At 44.3% G+C, this 21,077-nt stretch overlaps 1 pseudogene; it reads right to left on the bottom strand.

Annotated features, from left to right (window-relative positions):
* Positions 1-21,077, bottom strand: part of LOC124031758 — a 101,152-nt pseudogene that overhangs the window by 34,161 nt on the left and 45,914 nt on the right.

The raw sequence follows: 21,077 nt of genomic DNA, 5'->3' as shown, positions 1-21,077 counted from the left end.
TGAGACAATGCATTTCTGACCACAACGAGCCAATGTAAACTCAGATATAAATATGAACTTTACCGAACAAAACATACATGTATTGTGTAACACGAAGTCCTATGAGTGTCATCTGATGAAGATCATGAAAGGTTAGTGATTCATTTAATCTATATGGCTGGATTTACAACAAGTGTATCTTTCAAATGGTGTAAAATACTTGTATGTTTGAGGAATTTTAATTATGGGATTTCTGTTGTTTTGAATTTGGCGCCCTGCAGTTTCACTGGCTGTTGCGAGGTGGGACGCTATCGTCCCACGTACCCTAGAGAGGTTAAGATGAATGCACAACACACAAACACACATATGCACACACAAACCTAGACACCGAAATACATTCTTCCAACAGTATATGACAAATCAAACCAGTGAGTAAAGAACAAGATACGAGGTGAAAGTATCACAGAGGCAAACATTTTACCCATAATACACCTCCACAACATCAGTCTATGTCCAGCCTCTCCCAGTCTCACCGTGTGACCTTGAAGATGCGTAGCAGGCGGACACAACGGAACACAGAGATGCCCAGAGGAGACATGACGGCCAGCTCCACCAGGATGGTCTCCACGATGCCGCCACACACCACGAAGCAGTCGAAGCGGTTGAACAGGGACACGAAGTAGGCCTGCAGGCCCAGACTGTACATCTTCACCAGCATCTCACACGTGAACAAAGCCAGCAGAACCTTGTTGGCCACATCTGGAGAGCAGCGGACATCAGCATGTAGACATTGCAGTACAACACGTTCCAGTTACAAAGATCATTGCTATGGGGGATCTGGTAGGAAGGGTTACAATATGCTGCAGATATACAGTATCTGGTTTTAAAAACACAAACATTTTATTGGCTATGTCACGGGTATCGTCAGATTATCAAGGACACTGTAGTACAATAATGTTGCAGATTGTACGATTCATACAGACCATAGGATGTATACTGGGTTCCTGCAAAGACACTGTAAAGTGCATATTATGCTGAGGGTATGTAATTGGGAAATAGCATTTTGACCCTCTACCCACCCTGTACTTCCGTGAGCCAGTCAGGCTGGTTGTAGTGCTCTGACGAGATGGTGAGCGTGTTCAGAAACACCAGGATGATCACCAGCCAATAGAAAGACACCGACTTCACGGCAGCACGACACTTCCTGCGGCAGAACCGGTTCCAGTGACGCCATCGCCGACTGCAAGGGAGAGGAAGTGATGTCACACTCTGACTCGAACTAGGAAGTGGTGTTATGTCCACACAGGATTTCTTGCACAGGTTAATTGTGAACTGTAATGAAATCATGCTTGTTAAGACAGAAGATCTCAAATCTAAGTGTCACAGACTAAACAAAAGGCAGAGATATAATGATTGTGATGATGAGAATGTGGTGATGATGATGAGGACATGGGCAGGAGTGCAGTGACTGATCAGGGGGAACGGAGTGAGTGTGTGGGGGGGGGGGACAAGCGCGTAACGATGAGGCTCCACAATGCCAGGACCATGCAAAGAAAATTCATGACACATAGTACTGACAGAGAACTGACCTGTACTTTGATTTAGTAATTTTTTGACTGGGAAAATTAAAAATCATATTGTTAATATCCATTTGCATGAATGACATATTACAGTAGATTTACAAGCTAATAGTCGATCCAGGCATAAAGGAATCTTGAACCTTAACAGACGGACAGACTCACCAGTGTGGTCCACAGCAGTTAGCCTTATCGTCCTCTCCATTGGGGTTGTCAGTGTTCACAGACTCTGTCTCGCTGGCAGGCACGCTTGCTGTGACATCACACAAACACAGGAAGTAAGGTGAGATCCAATCGAACGATGGCTCTGAGTTTCAGACCTAAAGAACCCTTATGGGCGAGTGCTTTCGGTTCTATGGCTTAAATCTAGTAACCGTGTCATGATTTCATAGCCTCAGGATTAAGCACAGGGCTCTTTGAGGACTGTCACTGACAGTCAGGGCTGACTCAGAGGCAGACAGTGGAGCACCTGCACAGATCATCCATGTTGTTTACTGTGTGAATGGGATGACAATAGTGTGGTTTCTAAAGAGGCTCAAAGCGTTATACTAGTGGGTCTGTGCAGATGCTGTACAAACCATATGCTCAAGTACAGGGTTCAAAAATACTCCACAGAACATTGAAAGGAAAAATCCAAACCACAACGCACAGAAATGGAAGAAAACAATAATGACAATGAATGACATCGAAATGACCACACAATGGATGTTTACATTGCAATCTATCTCTGTTGACCGATTTACAAATATGCATACCCTTTCCATAGTCAACATGTCAATGTATTCTGCAGACAATACATACATTATTCACCTTTGGTCCATTTCTAGAGAATTCTAGGCTACAACATGCACATGCATGGCCTCTCGTAACCTCTAGAAGCCTAAAACCTGCTGGTTGGCTCTCATGTACTTCTGATGTTTAATCCACAAATCCACCCACTCACTACTTCATCAAAGACTCGGGACAAAATGAGAACAAGATCTAACGAAGAGGCTGAGTGAGTAAAGATGATTGAACGCAAAAAAAATGGAGGAGCGTACATCAAGCCAGTAGCAAAGCACAAGCAAGGAAATGAGGGAGGGAAAAACACACACACACACACACAGCACAATTTACCATGTGACTCTGTGGACTGGCTGAACCAGCCAAACTTCCCTTTCTTCTTCTCCATGAGCTCAGCCAGTGTCACCCCTTGGTGTTTAAAATGCACGCAGTACATGCATTCAGACAGCAGAGGGCACAGCAGAGGGCACAGCGAGTTACCAGCGAAGAAGAGGGAACAATAGACAATAGACATCCACCACAGAATATCAGCACATTAAGAAGAGACTAGAGGAGCACTAAGGAAGACAGAAGAGATGAAAGAGACGAGCATCCAAGAACTAGAAGACAGGACAGAAGAAGAATGAGTAATAAAGCCGTTGAAGAGTAAAGGTAGAGAAGAGGAAGAAGGACGTTGATTAGTATCGGCTGGGTCACACACAGTTGAACTCTACGACGAACACGCCATGTATGCAGCACGGCAGCTAGACACCAGACACAGACAAGTGACATAGAGAGAGCCAACAGTCTAACACAGTGAGGGGGGTTGTTCCAAACACTCGTCTCTCTCTTTTCCCAGACCTCACACAGACACCTCGAGGCCTCAAGTGATTCTACAACTGAGTGATCTTTGCCAAGAAAACTCATTCAGAAATCACAGACTAACATACTTCCCACTTGGGTGTAAACTAAAGCATGTGCAACACTGCTACTGACCACGTATACATACGCCCTCTGACATGAAGTGTTCTAGCATGAACCTACAATTATTGAGGACAGTTTGATTGGGTTATCCTGATCATGATAAGACACTGGACACTGTGGTAGTATTTCCTGTTATTTTGTTTAGAATTGACACCAGGTTAACTGATGTCCCACGCACACTCGATAAGAAACAGCACATCATGTGGCGACCATGTACAGGCCAATAGTGAGAGAGTGAGTGTGCTGCTAATACAGTCGATGGCCAATGAGGCACTCAAACCTTCTGGCATGCTTTAGTCTAACTCTCTAGATCTCACAGGCTTTAGAATTTATTACAGATCAAACATATCTCCACCAGGCATTATAGCTAATGACAGATCAGACATATCTCCACCAGGCATTATAGCTAATGACAGATCAAACATATCTCTATCTCTCTGAGCCTCAGCAGCATACTCACTGAATTATATCAGCACTAAAGATGGACATCTGGGAATAGATGAGTCATGCATTGTGTGTGTGGGGGGGAGGGGAGGGGGGTCAGAACAATTACAAAAACAGAACAAAGACAACATGTCTGATGTGCCTATTATGTCTTTTAATAATGGCCCAGATGAGACTGATCTGATCGCTCTCTCTCTCTCTCGCTCAACATTGAAACACGCACACACACACTGTCCCTCTGTCTGTCTGTAACAATATCTATGCCCAGTGAGTGTCTCATTCAAACAGGAAGTGCTGTGTCGTCTCCTCCCACCACGCGTCATACTTAAATAAAAAGGATTTGGATTCCCGCCATTGACCACCCTGCACTGCACAGATTGAGCACACAGGCAGGGGCTGACAATAAGTGTGTGTCAGTGGAGGCTCCTCAGAGTAGGAAGGGGAGGACCATCCTCCTCAGTGAATTTCATAAAAATGGTAAAACATTTAAAAAGTTATCCTTTTTAGAGAAAACTATAGAAATGGTATATTCACGTCACCAAATAATTGATTCAATCACACTTTTTGGAATGAAGGTCTACAGTAGCCTCAACAGCACTCTGTAGGGTAGCACCATTGTGTAGCCGGAGGACAGCTAGCTTCTGTCCTCCTCTTGGTACATTGACTTCAATACAAAACCTAGGAGGCTCTTGGTTCTCACCCCCTTCAATAGACTTACAAAGTAATTATGACAACTTCCGGAGGCTGTTCTCCAACCTATCAGAGCTCTTGCAGCATGAACTGACATGTTGTTCACCCAATCAAAGGATCAGACAATTAATCTAGTACTGAAAGCATAAACTACAGCTAGCTAGAACTGCAGTGCATAAAATGTGGTGAGTGGTTGACTCAAATAGAGCGAAAGACAATAGTTGAACAGTTTTGAACAAATTAATTTCTTCAAAAAGTAAGGAGCAAGAGAGCAAGAGAGATTGTAATTTTTTTTCACTTTCAGTTTAACATAGCTAGCGAATGCACAAAGCTAGTTTAGCCTACTCAAAACACCCGGTTCAAAGAGAGGGATGCTATGTTAGCTAGCTGGCTATGACTATCCAACACAACACTGGAACTCTTTCAAGTCAAGGTAAGCTTTTGGTTTTATTAATTTATTTCCACCGTGACCCGCCGGTGTAACCGCTATACTGCTTAGTGACTGAAACGTCACTGCATGTTACAGATACAGTTATCCTGTGTGTGTGTGTATCTTTTCTCTCCTTCTCCCCTCACAGGTGAAAATCATCACTCCCCAATCAGTCAACAATCAATCATCAATCAGAAGACACACCTCCTCCTATTTCCTAACCTATCACAGTTCCTTCCCCATGGTTTAAAAACCCCATCATTTGTTTGTTCTAAAGCTCAGCTCAGCTCAGCTCAGCTCAATCTCTCTGTAAATGCCATGTCTGTAGGTCTCTGTGTTTCACTCTCGCTTTGTGTCTTAACCTCTCTTTTGTTTAAACACCTCCATAGCACTTTGTCATCCCCTGTGAGTATTGTTTTTGGTTATGGTGTTTGTTTGTTGCTGTTGGGAAAAGGGGGAAACCAAGACAAGTCGCCCATGGGCATACACTACCCGTAGGTGAACTTTGTTAAATACACTAGTTAGAACTGGGCGGACCACCCACTGTATTTTTGGTTAGTTAGTTAGCTGTTGTTAAAGTAGGCTAGTCTAGCTTAGGGGTGTGTTATTGTATATTTATTGTTTCTTTCCTTGGGTCCAGCTCAGCCCCTTTTCCTGCTCCCCCCATTACCGTGTGTTTATAAATAAACCTAGAGTTTGACGGTAGATTTCTGTTGTCGTGGTTATTTCGTGCACACTTTTACTTTGTCACAATAATAATTTGCATGAGTTATGTTACGGGTCTCATTACCATCCCCCCTAGAATGTCGGGCCAAAAGGGATTTGTAACACTGCATGATTGTAGGGGTTTTACTAATACATTAGTTATACTAGCTATGTTGACAAGGACGCTACTTTAGCGAATACGGGGTGTGTGTAGGCTGTGTGTAGCGGTTGTGTAGCGGTTAGGATATGGTTTGGCTTGGAAAGGTTTTGTCGCCTGGTCATATACTTCTGATGTGTTGTGCATCGAAGTCCATAACATACCTGAATTTGTCCAATAGAAACTCTCGTTTGCAACTGTTGGACTAATGATTACACCCTAGATCAGCTAGATGCAGGCAAGAGTACGCAAGGCGGTATTGAATGTGCCACTGTCTGTCACCATGACATTTTCTCTCGACCTACGCTGTAAACTTTCATTCATAGGCTAGGTTGTAACAACCTCATGATGGGTATAGGGGAACATTTGAGTATCACGTAGTGGCCTAAACCTATCTATGTTACATTGCACTGGGTGAATGAAATCTAAATGACAGTCATCCAATATGCTGTAATAGAAATAAGGCCATGCTCGTGAAAAAAATAATTGTCCTCCCTCATCATAAACGGCACTGACCGCCACTGGTGTGTGTGTGTGTGTGTGTGTGTGTGTGTGTGTGGGGGGGTGGAGCAGCAGACACAACATTCACGTTCATAATTTTCTCAGGAACAGGTGGTAGAACCAACAGGGAACCAACATTCATTACTGCAAAGACTCAAAAACCTACAGGCTACTGTAGTGTTAAATATATATATTTACCACTGATCTAACACGATAGTCTTAGATGATAACCACAGGGACAAAAAATAAAAGCAACAGCATGGAACGAGACCGCAGCAGCAGAATGCCAATGCTGGACATGAATTCATTTTGCCGTATAGAAACACATTCCCAACATCCCACCATTTAAAGCTAAACTCTTCTCTCTCTGGGCTCCACCTTGAATAGGGAAGATTAGCACTGTTACCTCACTTTTATGTCAAAGGAAATCCAATTGTCAGAGCCATGTGGGTTTCAAAACTAGACCTTTGTCCCTGTCTCTGAACCACAGGTGCCCCTTACAGGGTAGAGGTGAAGAGATGGGAATGTTATGTGAAGGGAGTGCCCGAGGTAGGCGACTCACGATTGCGTTTGCCCCCCTCCTCGTCCCCCTCCTCGTCATTCTCAGGGTCGATATCCTCGGCCTGAGTGATCCAGTCCAGGTAGCCCTTCAGATCCTCCTCCAGCTGCTGCTTCTCTCTCAGCTTCTGGAAGTCTCCACGAGCCTTGGCCTTCTCTCTCTCCTTGGAGAACTCTCTGTGGACAGACACACACGCACACACACACACACACACACACACACACACACACACACACACACACACACACACACACACACACACACACACACACACACTTAGAAACATTTTCCCTCCATGTGTGTGGGTGCGTACGTGTATGTGTTAGCGATTGCTCGGATATCTTACCCGCTTAACACTCCCAGAACCAGGTTGAGAACAAAGAAGGAACCGAAGATGACCAGACTGACGAAGTAGACCCAGGGTAGCTCAGAACCCATGGCATCGTTCATCTGAAACAACGACATTGACAGTCACAGTTCAGAGGACAATACATATCAAGTCCCTGTATATCAATGATCATTTAGCCCCTAATAGAAGTACAGATTACAGGCCGCCATAAAAACTCACACCTATTAAGTTTTCCGATGGAAACTATTACACCATTAACTACAGATGATCCCTGGCATCTCTCTTTGCAGTGACTCTCTCTCTCTCTCTAAGACTAGTGTGGGTGCAGGCTTTTGATGTAGCCATAACAGTAACACAGCTCATTTGTTGATGAACACTATACATCTAGTTGTGTTTTTGTTTTGGCTGGAGCAAAAGCCTGCACCCACACAGAAAAGATTGCCCACCACTGCTATAAGGAAGTAATGGATTCGACTTCTGATTTACTTTACTGCAGCGCAGTAAAGTAGTTTATGTGTCGGGGGGGCTAGGGTCAGTTTGTTATATCTGGAGTACTTCTCCTGTCCTATTCGGTGTCCTGTGTGAATTTAAGTGTGCTCTCTCTAATTCTCTCTTTCTCTCTTTCTTTCTCTCTCTCGGAGGACCTGAGCCCTAGGACCATGCCTCAGGACGATCTGACATTATGACTCCTTGCTGTCCCCAGTCCACCTGGCCGTGCTGCTGCACCAGTTTCAACTGTTCTGCCTTATTATTATTGGACCATGCTGGTCATTTATGAACATTTGAACATCTTGGCCATATTCTGCTATAATCTCCATCCGGCACAGCCAGAAGAGGACTGGCCACCCCACATAGCCTGGTTCCTCTCTAGGTTTCTTCCTAGCTAGGGAGTTTTTCCTAGCCACCGTGCTTCTACACCTGCATTGCTTGCTGTTTGGGGTTTTAGGCTGGGTTTCTGTACAGCACTTTGAGATATCAGCTGATGTACGAAGGGCTATATAAATTGATTTGATTTGATTTGATTTTCTGATCCTAACTTTTGAAATGTTATTTACTTATTGAATGTGAGAAATGTGATAATGTTACTTCCTACATCTACTTAGACAATGTGACATATTAATAAACAAGTGCAAAAAGATTAAACATAGTTTCTTGTTTGCGCTGTAATAAGTTTAATATGACATCAGAACATGCATATTATATTACGAAATAAACATTATAAAATACTGTGGTGTATTATCAGGGCGGATTGAAGACAGAGATTAAATCAAACAATGGAAGGCGATTTCCATGAATGAACCCTTTTTAAAACAGATTGTCATTTTTACCCCATCACACATCTTTGGCATCTAGCTCTTGAGAATGTCCAAATATTTCTGTCATAGCCGCAGTCTGCCCTGAGAAAACTCATCTCCCAAAAAAAGGCAGCATATGTCCAAAGCAGAACAGTCAGGGTCATTCTACTTGCTGCCTTGTGAATTTGTTGTCAAATGGTATGTCCAGTATTATCTGTTCATATGGGGTCCACTGATGAGGTGGTTTTTGTGCAGTACATCCACAGCTGAACTTTTAAGTAGTACCACCTTGGCCCATTGGTCTGCATCACAAATTCTCCCTCCTATCTCAGTGACATCTCCTCTTCTCTCATGCAGGGATTGGACAAGTGAGTTGGTCACTGGACACTTCATTTCCAGCAGCTCTGTCGTCTACAATGCCGCCTGGACTGGCTGCCAGCCATGGCTCCTCTGGGCAGACCACCAGACCTATGTGAGCCACCTCAAACTCCTGAGCCTGCACAAATCTCATTCTCCTTTCCATGTTTGGTGGCCATGTTTCCCCGGAAGAAAGGATACAAGTGTTTGTGGATGAATTTTGCAGAATTGGTGGTGATGCATACAGCAGTATTGTGTTCATATTTCAGAACATATGGATTCTTTATACATTCAGAATAGTGAAGAAATGCTGGGAAAATAGAGCCACTCTACAAATGATTACTAACCCTAACACAGTGGGGAACAATCTACATCTTCCGAGAAGATTATAATATTATTATTATTATTTTCAAATATGTTTTGTTTTAAAAGAGTTCAAGCTGAAGATGAAAAAGATCCAATCAAAATGTTTCATTGCTGGTCTCCGGGGAGGTAAATCTAGCTAACTTAGTCAGCCATTGGCTAGGCCATCAGAAGCTAGAAAAAGGCATCTGCCGTTCAACTGTATTAGGGCAAATTTTGGAGTGACAGTAGAATTAACCAATCTCATTTTGACATAGTGGGTGGGACCGTTTATACAAAAACGTATGGAAACTTCTGCCTTGAAGGGCAACAGGTCATTGTTCAATAGCAAGCATTAGTTTTCCCACGGTCTAGCTAGCATGATTTTGTTGTCGGCTAGTTTGCAGCAGGTGTTATCAAAGAGGATGTTGTTGCTAATTTGTTAGCTCCTCCCTTTTCAAAAAGACGGTAAGTTTCAAATGATCATCATCTGGTGAATGGAACTATGCTTTTTTACTGCAGTGCGCTAGCTGTAAGCCATCTCTTTGAAAAAGAACTTGTGTGTGAAACATTGTTACATTTAAAGTGGAACTGACAGCAGTTTAGCATACATGAAATCATATTAAAATATGTTCATATACACCTCCAGGATGAATATGACACAAAAAATTCTGACAAGCGACCACTTAGATATATTTATTTTCACGTTTTCATAAATTCTTAGAAAGTTTGGGAAATGTATAGTCCTATTGATAAAACAACCATGAAAATGTAGTCTCTCTCTCCCTCAGTTATGCACATCAACAAAATCAACAACTAATGCTAGCCAGACCAAGATAAGCTAAAATCTAACAAAGGAACATTAGATAAACCCTCTCAAACTTTTTCAGCTTGTTGGCCGTCAAAATTGCATTGATAAACAATTGGGGAATTGTAGCCTCCTCGTCCTTCTGCAGCTTGCCTGACAATGCATGCTTGTCCCAACCAAGCACCCAAGCTAACTGGCTAAAGTTGGCTAACTAGCTATTTCCAGACAAATGAGACGAATCTAACCATTTTACTCGCCGTAGCAGAGCGTTCTTGACTAACTATTACTTTCTTTGCCTACGATTACTGACACCTGTCATATTCAGCAGGTGTTGTGTGTTCATAAATGCATCAGTTGTTCTGCGCTCTGGCACACTCAGACAAGAGTGCTCTGAAATCAGAGTAGATAGCCAGAGATAATTTGTGAAACTCAAGAGATATGCTAACTGTATAACAGTCATTCAAGTTCTTGCTAGTTAACCAAATTACATCTGTTATCTCTAGCTTTGTATAGCCACCGAAAAACGATATGAGGGGGAAAAGTCAGTCACTCACCAACTTCTCCAATGGCATAACATGACATCCTCCTGGCAGCTAGCTAACTATCTAGCTAATGTTAGGCTCTGTGTTTTTAGCTTGTTACATACAGTGCATTCGGAAAGTATTCAGATCCCTTGATTTTTTCGACATTTTGTTACGTTACAACCTTATTATAAAATTAATTTTAAAAAATACATTTTTTACACACAATACCCCATAATGACAAAGTGAAAACAGATTTTTCCAAATTTTTGCAAATGTATAAAATAAAATAAAAAGGATGCCTTATTTACATAAGTATTCAGACCCTTTGTTATGAGACTCAAAATTGAGCTCCGGTGCATCCTGTTTTCATTGATCATCCTTGAGATGTTTCGACAACTTGATTGAAGTCCTCTTGTGGTAAATTCAATTGATTGGACATTATTTGAAAAGGCACACACCTATCTATATAAGATCCCATCGTTGACTGTGCATGTCAGAGCAAAAACCAAGCCATGAGGTCAAAGGAATTGTCTGTAGAGCTCCGATACAGGATTGTGTCAAGGCACAGATCTAGGGAAGATTACCAAAACATGTCTGCAGCATCGAAGGTCCCCAAGAACACAGTGGCCTCCGTCATTCTTAAATGGAAGAAGTTTGGAACCACCAAGACTCTATTCCTAGAGCTGGCTGCCCAGCCAAACTGAGCAATTGGGGGAGAAGGGCCTTGGTCAGGGAGTTGATCAATAACCTGATGGTCACTCTGACAGAGCTCCAGAATTCCTCTGTGGAGATGGGAGAACCTTCCAGAAGGACAACCATCTCTGCAGCACTCCACCAATCAGGCCTTTATGGTAGAGTGGCCAGACGGAAGACACTCCTCAGTAAAAAGGCACATGACAGCCCACTTGGAGTGAAGGACTCTCGGGCCATGAGAAAAAATATTCTCTAGTCTGATGAAACCAAGATTGAACTCTTTGGCCTGAATGCCAAGCGTCACGTCTGGAGGAGACCTGGCACTATCCCTATGGTGAAGCATGGTTGTGGCAGCATCATGCTGTGTGAATGTTTTTCAGCGGCAGGGACTGGGAGACTAGTCAGGATAGAGAGAATAATGAACGGAGCAAAGTACAGAGAGATCCTCGATGAAAACCTGCTCCAGAGCACTCAGGACCTCAGACTGGGACGAAGGTTCACCTTCCAACAGGGCAACAATCCTAAGCACACAGCCAAGACAACGCAGGAGTGGCTTTTGGACAAGTCTCTGATTGTCATTGAGTGGCCCAGCCAGAGTCCGGACTTGAACCTGATCAAACAACTCTGGAGACATCTGAACATAGCTGTGCAGTGACACTCCCCATCCAAGCCGGACAGAGCTTAAGAGGATCTGCAGAGAAGAATGGGGCAAACTCCCCAAATAACGGTGTGCCAAGCTTGTCGTGTCATACCCAAGAAGACTCGACGCTGTAATCGCTGCCTAAGGTGCTTCAACAAAGTACTGAGTAAAGGGTCTGAGTACTTATGTAAATGTGTCGTATCAATGTTAAATTTGTCCTTGGTAGTTTGATTGTTTTGAAATTCCCAGCCGTAGTTACATTGGTTTGTTTTTGTCGAGAATATTGAGTCATGGAAACTGAAGCAGTGCATCCCGACAGGAGGCAGCAAACAAGGTACTCGAACAGTTGTGATTTACAACCTGAAAGCAATATTTTTTTGGACTACCAAGTAAGTGTTGGTGAATATATGAATTATGCATTGAACTGCATTCATCTATTCTGCCAACTGCCTTAATGTACGTCATGGAACGTTGAGTCAAATATAACCCATTTTTAAAACTAAAGTTAGTTTTGTAGCATAAACTGGGAATTTGATATTTTTTACTGATATTATGATTGGCTGTTTGTTTCATTTCTGCAAAGTCGTTAAAGTGCTGTCAGTTCTGCTGTCAGCCTGGATTAGTGGGTATACTCACATTTAGCCAAAAACGGCATGCCCAGCAAAGGAAAGGCACCCTGTGTGAAAATTCCTATGTTTTCCTATGTTTTTTTAATGAGTTTTTAATGAATACACGCACATGTGTCTATGTGTGCATCCCTGCAAAACATAAACAAAATAAATAATAATCATTTTTTACTCAGCTGGTCTTGGGACGAAATGACAAGTCCTCACTGTCTGAGACCTAGTACAAATGTATCCAGCACAGGCACTTTCGCCCTCCATGCTAGCTAGCACCCATGCTTGGTGGGACTGGCTCCTCAGACTGGCTCGGCTCGACATCGGCTTTGCGGAAGATCCACTTATCTTCGTCTCCGAAGGACTTTGCCAGAACGGTCCCAACTTTATCGCTGTTTAGAAATTGGTAGGCTTCTTAGCTTTTTACGTTTTTTCCATAGCCTGATCATCAACAGCAAGAGAGTCAATGATTTATGCGTATATTTTGGCTCACTTTATGGACGGTCACAGACGGTTTATATCAGTATCCCAGCGAGTCCTTCTGGGTGGGGTACTGTTTGTCCGTCTCTTCTCATGAATTGACTTTGGGAATACTTCCACTTTATACTTTGGGGATCCATCCCAGTCTTAACTTGTATTAGTAGCATTATTGCAGTTGTTGATTCAGTTAACAAAATGAATGCAGAAATATGCTATTGACAGGGTTTCTAGTGGAGCGCATATGAATTCTGATAATGCACAACCGCGGGGGAAGTTGTATCCATAGTTTCCGCATTTCACTTCCATGTTATAAACATGAGCATGAGGAACATGAGGTGGATAGCTGCCAATCTCATCTCCCCATTCCTCCTCCGTGTTCAGTTCCCTCTCAATCCCTTTCATGTCTGTCGAGTGGCTGCATCTCTCTTCCACTCCCAATGTCACCTTCACCGCATTCATGGCTTCATTAGCACGGCATCACCATAGTAACCGGCACATGAACGAGAAGAGAGGACAGTACCGATGGAGAGGGAGGGAGAGTCATTTGGCGGAGAGAGAAAAGGAGGGAGAGATGGAGTAGAGACGCGGGGGGGAGGGATACGTTTAAGAAGAGAGGGAGAGATAAGCGGAGGAAAGAGAAAGGGAGGTAGAGATTGGGCAGAGAGGTAGGGTACAGACACAGGTTAAGGAGAGAGGGGGAAATAGGTGGGAGGTCAGAGAGGGGAAGGGGGAGTATGTTTGTGTACATTATTTCTGCAAGTTGGATTTGAGTGGAGCTCATCCAGTGTTAGCGATGAAGCTAAGCTAACACTGTTGAAACCTCTGTTACTGTAAGTAGAGATAGCTTGCTAGTTGCTAGCTGGGTGTGGTTCATAAAGCAGCCTCACCCAGTACAGAACATCAGTCCAGCCCTCCATGGTGATACACTGGAAAACAGTGAGCATGGCAAACAGGAAGTTGTCAAAGTTGGTGATGCCACCATTGGGCCCGTGCCATCCTTCCCTACACACAGTCCCATTCATCCTGCACTGGCGCCCATGGCCTGACACCGCACACGGAACAGGCTCCTCCTCGGCCAGAATACCTTTAGTGCATATAGAGAAAGGGAGAGAAAGGTAGGATGTAAGGCCGGAAAATAACTTAGTTAACAATGATGCATCGCATCAGATGCGTGATATCAGAGTGCGTTTGCCATATGAGAATATCAAATACATCCTGTGGTGTAAAAAGGCACTGGGACGCACAGAAAAGTTATGCAGTTTTGCTTGTCTTGTTTACAGATACACATTCTATAGGTATAGTGTGCATGTATACAGTGTTAACACATAATTCTCATAGCACACTAGCTCATCAGAGGCTCTCTCGTTCTCTCTCTCACACACAAACACCCACCCACACCCGCCATTACACGCCACAGTCCCTAACTCTCTGCTGATGTTGCATATACAGTGCCTTGCAAAAGTATTCACCCCCCTTGGCATTTTTCCTATTTTGTTGCATTACAACCTGTAATTTAAATGGATTTTTATTTGGATTTCATGTAATGGACGTACACGAAATAGTTCAAATTGGTGAAGTGAAATGAAAAAAATGTGTTTAAGCCGTACACTCCACAGAGCTGGGCTTTACGGAAGAGTGGGCAGAAAAATAAAAGCAAACATGTTTGGTGTTCACCAAAAGGCATGTGGGAGACTCCCCAAACATATGGAAGAAGGTACTCTGGTCAGATGAGACTAAAATGTAGCTTTTTGGCCATCAAGGAAAATGCTATGTCTGGCGCAAACCCGATACCTCTCATCACCCCGAGAACACCATTCCCACAGTGAAGCATAGTGGTGGCAGCATCATGCTGTGGGGATGTTTTTCATCGACTGGGACTGGGAAACTGGTCAGAATTGAAGGAATGATGGATGGAGCTAAATACATGGAAATTCTTGAGGGAAACCTGTTTCAGTCTTCCAGAGATTTGAGACTGGGATGGAGGTTTACTTTCCAGCAGGACAATGACCCTAACCATACTGCTAAAGCAACACTCGGGTGGTTTAACAGGAAACATTTAAATGTCTTGGAGTGCCCTAGTCAAAGCCCAGACCTCAATCCAATTGAGAATGTGTGGTATGACTTAAAGATTGCTGTACACCAGCGGAACCCATCCAACTTCAAGGAGCTGGAGCAGCTGGCTCTACAAAGTATAGACTCTGGGGGGGTGAATAGTTATGCACACTCAAGTTTTCTGATTTTGTTTGTCTGATTTCTTGTTTGTTTCACAATAAAAAATATTTTACATCTTCAAAGTGGTAGGCATGTTGTGTAAATCAAATGATACAAACCCCCCAAAAATCCATTTCAATTCCAGGTTGTAAGGCAAGAACATATGAAAAATGACTAGGGGAATGAATACTTTCGCAAGCCATTGTAAATTATCGATCGGTAACCTAAGCCTGTCTTCTTATGCAGTACTGACATGCACCAAAAGCTGGGAAAAGTTTAACTTCAAGTAACGGACCGAGACAGGCCGGTTACGGGACGCAGGCCCTTACCGGTGCCCACCAGGTAGCAGGTGGCGTGCATCTTGCCGATGAAGAGTTCGAGGCCGATGATGGCGTAGATGATGATGACGAAGAGGACGAGCAGAGCGATGTGGAGCAGAGGAACCATGGCTTTAATGATGGAGTTCAACACTACCTGTAAACCTAGAGACATGGAGAGAGAAGGGTCAGTCACACACAAGATGGAAGCAGGGACAGTGTAAAGCTATGAGGACATCCATTTAATATATCCATTGAGTATATTATGAGGAAACTCATTCAGTATTTGTATACGTTATGTCCAGATAGATTTCAGCCTGTATAGGCTGCTATATGGGTATCGATAAAACTTGAGATTGAGCTTGAACTAGAATCAGAAACACAGATCAATTACTACATAATGAGTCATCTCTAGAGTCTAAATGTATTAAATATTCTGGTGCCATGGCAACTCACTGGGTACTCCTGAGACAAGGCGGAGGGGGGCGGAGCACCCGGAATGCTCGGAGGGCCTTGACGTCGAAGCCTCCCGGCTTACCCCCCTGGCCCCCGGCATCGCCCTCTTTGGTTATCACCTCCAGAACTACACTGAACAACCTGCGGAGAGAGGGAGAGAGAGGGAGGAAAGAGGGAAAGGGGAGAGATATCACAAAGATCACAGACAGAGATACAGATGACTTCATTGTAAAATACAGCCCTGAGGCTTTCTGAGCTCTCTGGTGACAGAACTCTGATTTATCTTAGTGGTCTTTTCTGGGCCATACTGTTGTGTGTGTGTGTGTTTGAATTGAATAAAAACACATGTAAAATCAACATTACACTCATACAGCGTCTGTCTAAAACACACATTACATAGCGGTAGGCGTAATGTTGATTTTACATGTGTTTTTATTCAATTCAAACACACACACACACAACGCTGTATGAGTGTCTGTCTGACGCCTGGTTTGTGTGGCAAACAAACTCAATATAAATATTATAAAAATTCAATGAACTACCATTACAGAAAGGCACCAAAAATGGGAGGAAAGAATGAGCAGAATGCCCTTCAACAAGCACTCAGACCAGAGGCGACATAGGACATGTTTTTTTTTCTTTACAGATAAGATCGTAATTTGAGCCAGTTTCACACAGCAGGAAAATAATCCTGCAGCAACAGGAAATGTGAATTATTAGGTGGATTATAATTAATGGACATTTTTGTAGGGGTTGATACATTTTTCTTTGGGGCGAATCAAGTCTGACATTTTTAAGTGGAAATCACTCACTTTTAGGAGCCTTTTTAAACCTTGAATAAACAAAGAATGATCAAATTAAGATACGGCATCTGTAAGTATTTTTTATAAGAAGTGGGTTCAATAACCTTTTTGCAACCCTTAAGGATATCTTTTTTTCTTGAGTGCACCTTCAGTGGTCCATACTGGGCTGTAATGATGTACCTTGGCATCAGGAGGAACTGGAATACTCATGTGTGTGTATATGCATGTGTGTGTGTGCGAATTACTCTATGACTCTGTCTTGGGAGAGCCATTGATTTCAACTTAAACAGTGGTGGTACTCACCCTACTATGACAATGACAAAATCCAGCATGTTCCATCCGTTTCTTACGTAGGAGTTCTGGTGCATGACTAAACCATACGCTATGATCTTCATAAAGGTCTCTATAGTAAAGATGATTAGGAAGGCATATTCTACTGTTTCCTGTGGGGAGGGAGGGAAAGAGAGGGGGGGAGAGAGAGAGAGAGAGAGGGGGCCATTAAACATCAAGGATGTGAATAATAAATACAACAACAAACACTCTTCAAGAAGAAGAAATCTGATTGGTTCATTGTGAGCAGGCAGTAATGGTTGAGCCAACAGGGTTAAACTGTGCCGGGGAGATCGTCATTCACCAACACCTGGCCCAGAGCAGAGATTTGATCAATGATGAGGATTCAGTTACAGTGGTGGAGGATGGAATATGCCAGAAACAACAGACAGAGATGTGGGGGAAAGAAAGAATGAAAGTGACAGAGAGAACAGGTTGCTAATCCAGTTAGACAGATAAAAGTTCGGTGAAAACAACATTCATGTCACTCATTGGATGATTGACGATCAAAATCTATTTTTCCCATCATGCCTGGTGGTGCAGAGCCACACAGACAGACGATTAGAAGGTGACAGGGCGTGAGGTCTGGATTAGTTTTGGCGGGAAGGAATAGCCTGAACAAAGCGGCCTGATTTGTGTAATCCTGAGGAGAGGAGAGCCTCTGAATTACTCAACTCCTCTACTTGGCTTCGTGTTGTTCACACCCGAGAAAAGTTGTTTTGGGTGGACACATTGGCATTCTCTTTTTAAAAACCAACTTGCCGTGGTCTGGCAAAGCATTCGATCTCACTTATAAACAAGCCTGTGGTCAGAATACACCTCTGTATACAAAGAATTGTGGGCACAATGCAAAGCAACACTTTTCCCCACCAACAACCCACACCTCAGTAATCAATCGAAGGAGCACAAAGTCAACATTCGAAAACCGTCATCTCCCGTTTGTTGCGTAATGCAAATGTTACCAGGGTAACAGCATGAGTTTGACTTTTAATACCGATCAGAGAGCATAGCCCTGTATCTGGCAGAGATTCCCACATCATTCAAGGCCTCTGCTTTGTGATTCAGCAGCAGTCTTTAAAGAGCCAGCCAGCCAGCCAGCCAGTCAGCCTCAGCCTCAGCCTCTGGCCTCCGCGTTGATTCAGTACAGTACAGGTCGTAATGCAGCCAGACAGACAGCAGACATTTTCACACAGGGATTAGCTAATGTAGAGTAATACAGAGTTGGAACAGCTTGACCTGTTAGGATGCTAACGGTACAACAACGTAGGGACTGTCTAATGAATGGATAGGAAAAGCTGCTTTATAACAAAACAAGCAAGCTTTTGATTCGTGAATGTTTGTTTTCTGGTCACGGTTGACAAGTCAATGGTGTCCCCCTCCCAGACTGCAAATAGCCTTGGCGTGACCCTGGACAACACCCTGTCGTTCTCTGCAAACGTCAACGCAGTGACTCGCTCCTGCAGGTTTATGCTCTACAACATCTGTATAGTAAGACCCTTACTCACACAGGAAGCAGCGCCGGTCCTAATCCAGACTATTGTCATCTCCCATCTAGACCACTGCAACTCTCTGTTGGCTGGGCTCCCCGCTTGTGCCATCAAACCCCTCCAATTACCCAGAACGTCGCAGCCCGACTGGTGTTCAAGTTCTCCCATGTCACCCTGCACACGCCACTGGCTTCCAGTTAAATCTCTCATCCACTGCAAGACCATGGTGCTTGACTATGGAGCTGCCCCTCCCTACCTTCAGGCTGTGCTCAAACCTTACTCCCCCAGCACTCCGTTCTGCCACCTCTGCTCTCGTGGCCCTCCCACCCTTGCATGAGGGCAGTTCCCACTCATCCCAGTCCAAGCTCTTCTCTGTCCTAGCACCCCCAATGGTGGAATCAGCTTCCCCCTGAAGCTAGGACAATAGAGTCCCTGCCCGTCTTCCCGGAAACTTCTTAAACCCTACCTCTTCAAAGAGTACCAAAAATGAGAAGCCTAAGTAGCGCTTATAGATAAAAGGTCCTGCTGCCACACAACCGGTACATAAGTATACAACAGACACAGTCTCCGGTAGTCTGAGGATGGCCCAGCATCTCCACGTGACGACGCTAGCTGCCTCACACTGATAAGAGCCCGTGAACGCACACGTTTGAACTGCTTGAATGTGTGTCCCCTTCCTCACTCATCTCCCCTTTGTTTGATTTGGTCCAAAATGGCCCCTTTTTCTGTCTCCAGCTGACAAAGTAGACCTGCCCACTTCCTCTTTACAGTAATAATCACGTCTGAATGGAAGCACTTAGCCAAGCTCTGACGCTGTGGCAGCCACGGAGGCCACGTCCGCCACCGCTGCTGCCTTTGTGACCTTAAGTCACTGTGGGCGTGAGTGTGTGTTTGCGCGAGTGCGCAGAAGCTAGCAGCGATTGCAGCCAAGTGACGATAGAGACAGAATCCGTGTATTCTGTGGAGGGAGGAGAGGAGCAGCATCTATCCATTAGACAGCCATTGTGAACAGCCAGCCGACAGATAGAACATCAGCTAATAGAACGTCAGGGAGGGAGTGGAACCGCTAAGAATATGGAACATCCGCTATTAGTGACTAATGGAACAGCTGAACATGGGAACACAAACACAACAGCCAAAACTGGACCTGTGGCTGATATAGCAGCATCAAACAGAACAGTTCCGGTGTGAGATCAGTTCTGGTGTGAGAACAGTTCCAGTGTGAGATCTGTTCCGGTGTGAGAACAGTTCCGGTGTGAGATCTGTTCCGGTGTGAGATCTGTTCCGGTGTGAGAACAGTTCCAGTGTGAGATCTGTTCCGGTGTGAGAACAGTACCGGTGTGAGATCTGTTCTGGTGTGAGAACAGTTCCGGTGTGAGATCTGTTCCGGTGTGAGAACAGTTCCCTGTGTGAGAACAGTTCCGGTGTGAGAACAGTTCCGGTGTGAGAACAGTTCCAGTGTGAGATCTGTTCCCTTGTGAGAACAGTTCCGGTGTGAGATCTGTTCCGGTGTGAGAACAGTACCGGTGTGAGATCTGTTCTGGTGTGAGAACAGTTCCGGTGTGAGAACAGTTCCGGTGTGAGAACAGTTCCAGTGTGAGATCTGTTCTGGTGTGAGAACAGTTCCGGTGTGAGATCTGTTCTGGTGTGAGAACAGTTCCGGTGTGAGATCTGTTCCGGTGTGAGAACAGTTCCCTGTGTGAGAACAGTTCCGGTGTGAGAACAGTTCCGGTGTGAGAACAGTACCGGTGTGAGATCTGTTCCGGTGTGAGAACAGTTCCAGTGTGAGAACAGTTCCGGTGTGAGAACAGTTCCCTGTGTGAGAACAGTTCCGGTGTGAGAACAGTACCGGTGTGAGAACAGTTCCAGTGTGAGAACAGTTCCCTGTGTGAGAACAGTTCCGGTGTGAGAACAGTACCGGTGTGAGAACAGTTCCAGTGTGAGAACAGTTCCAGCTCCTGCTTTTGAGAACAGTTCCTGGTTTTGGTGTCCTGAGAACAGTTCCGGTGTAAGATCTGTTCTGGTGTGAGAACATATCCAGAGTGAGAACAGAGCCAGTGTGAGTGTCACGTCCTGATCTGTTTCACCTGTCCTTGTGCTTGTCTCCACCCCCTCCAGGTGTCGCCCATCTTCCCCACTTATCCCCTGGGTATTTTCTACCTGTGTTTTCTGTTTGTCAGTTCCAGTTTGTCTTGTTTGTTCAAGTCAACCAGTGTTTTGTCTCAGCTCCTGCTTTTCCCCAGTCTCTCTTTTTCTTGTCCTCCTGGTTTTGACCCTTGCATGTCCTGACCCTGAACCTACCTGCCGTCCTGTACCTCTGGACAGCTCCCTGCCTGCCTTGACCTGTTGTTTACCTGCCCCTGTTGACTTAAATGTAAATGTAAATGTAAATTGTTACTTCAACACAGTCTGCACTTGGGTCTTACCTGAAACCTGATAGTGAGAACATATCCAGAGTGAGAACATATCCAGAGTGAGAACATATCCAGTGTGAGAACATATCCAGAGTGAGAACAGATCCAGTGTGAGAACATATCCAGAGTGAGAACAGATCCAGTGTGAGAACAGATCCAGTGTGAG

The sequence above is a fragment of the Oncorhynchus gorbuscha genome, linkage group LG03 (genome assembly GCF_021184085.1).
Source record: "Oncorhynchus gorbuscha isolate QuinsamMale2020 ecotype Even-year linkage group LG03, OgorEven_v1.0, whole genome shotgun sequence".
NCBI lineage: Eukaryota > Metazoa > Chordata > Actinopteri > Salmoniformes > Salmonidae > Oncorhynchus > Oncorhynchus gorbuscha.
The sequence above is the reverse complement of the archived record's forward strand: the minus strand, read 5'-3'. Positions and strand labels throughout refer to the sequence as shown.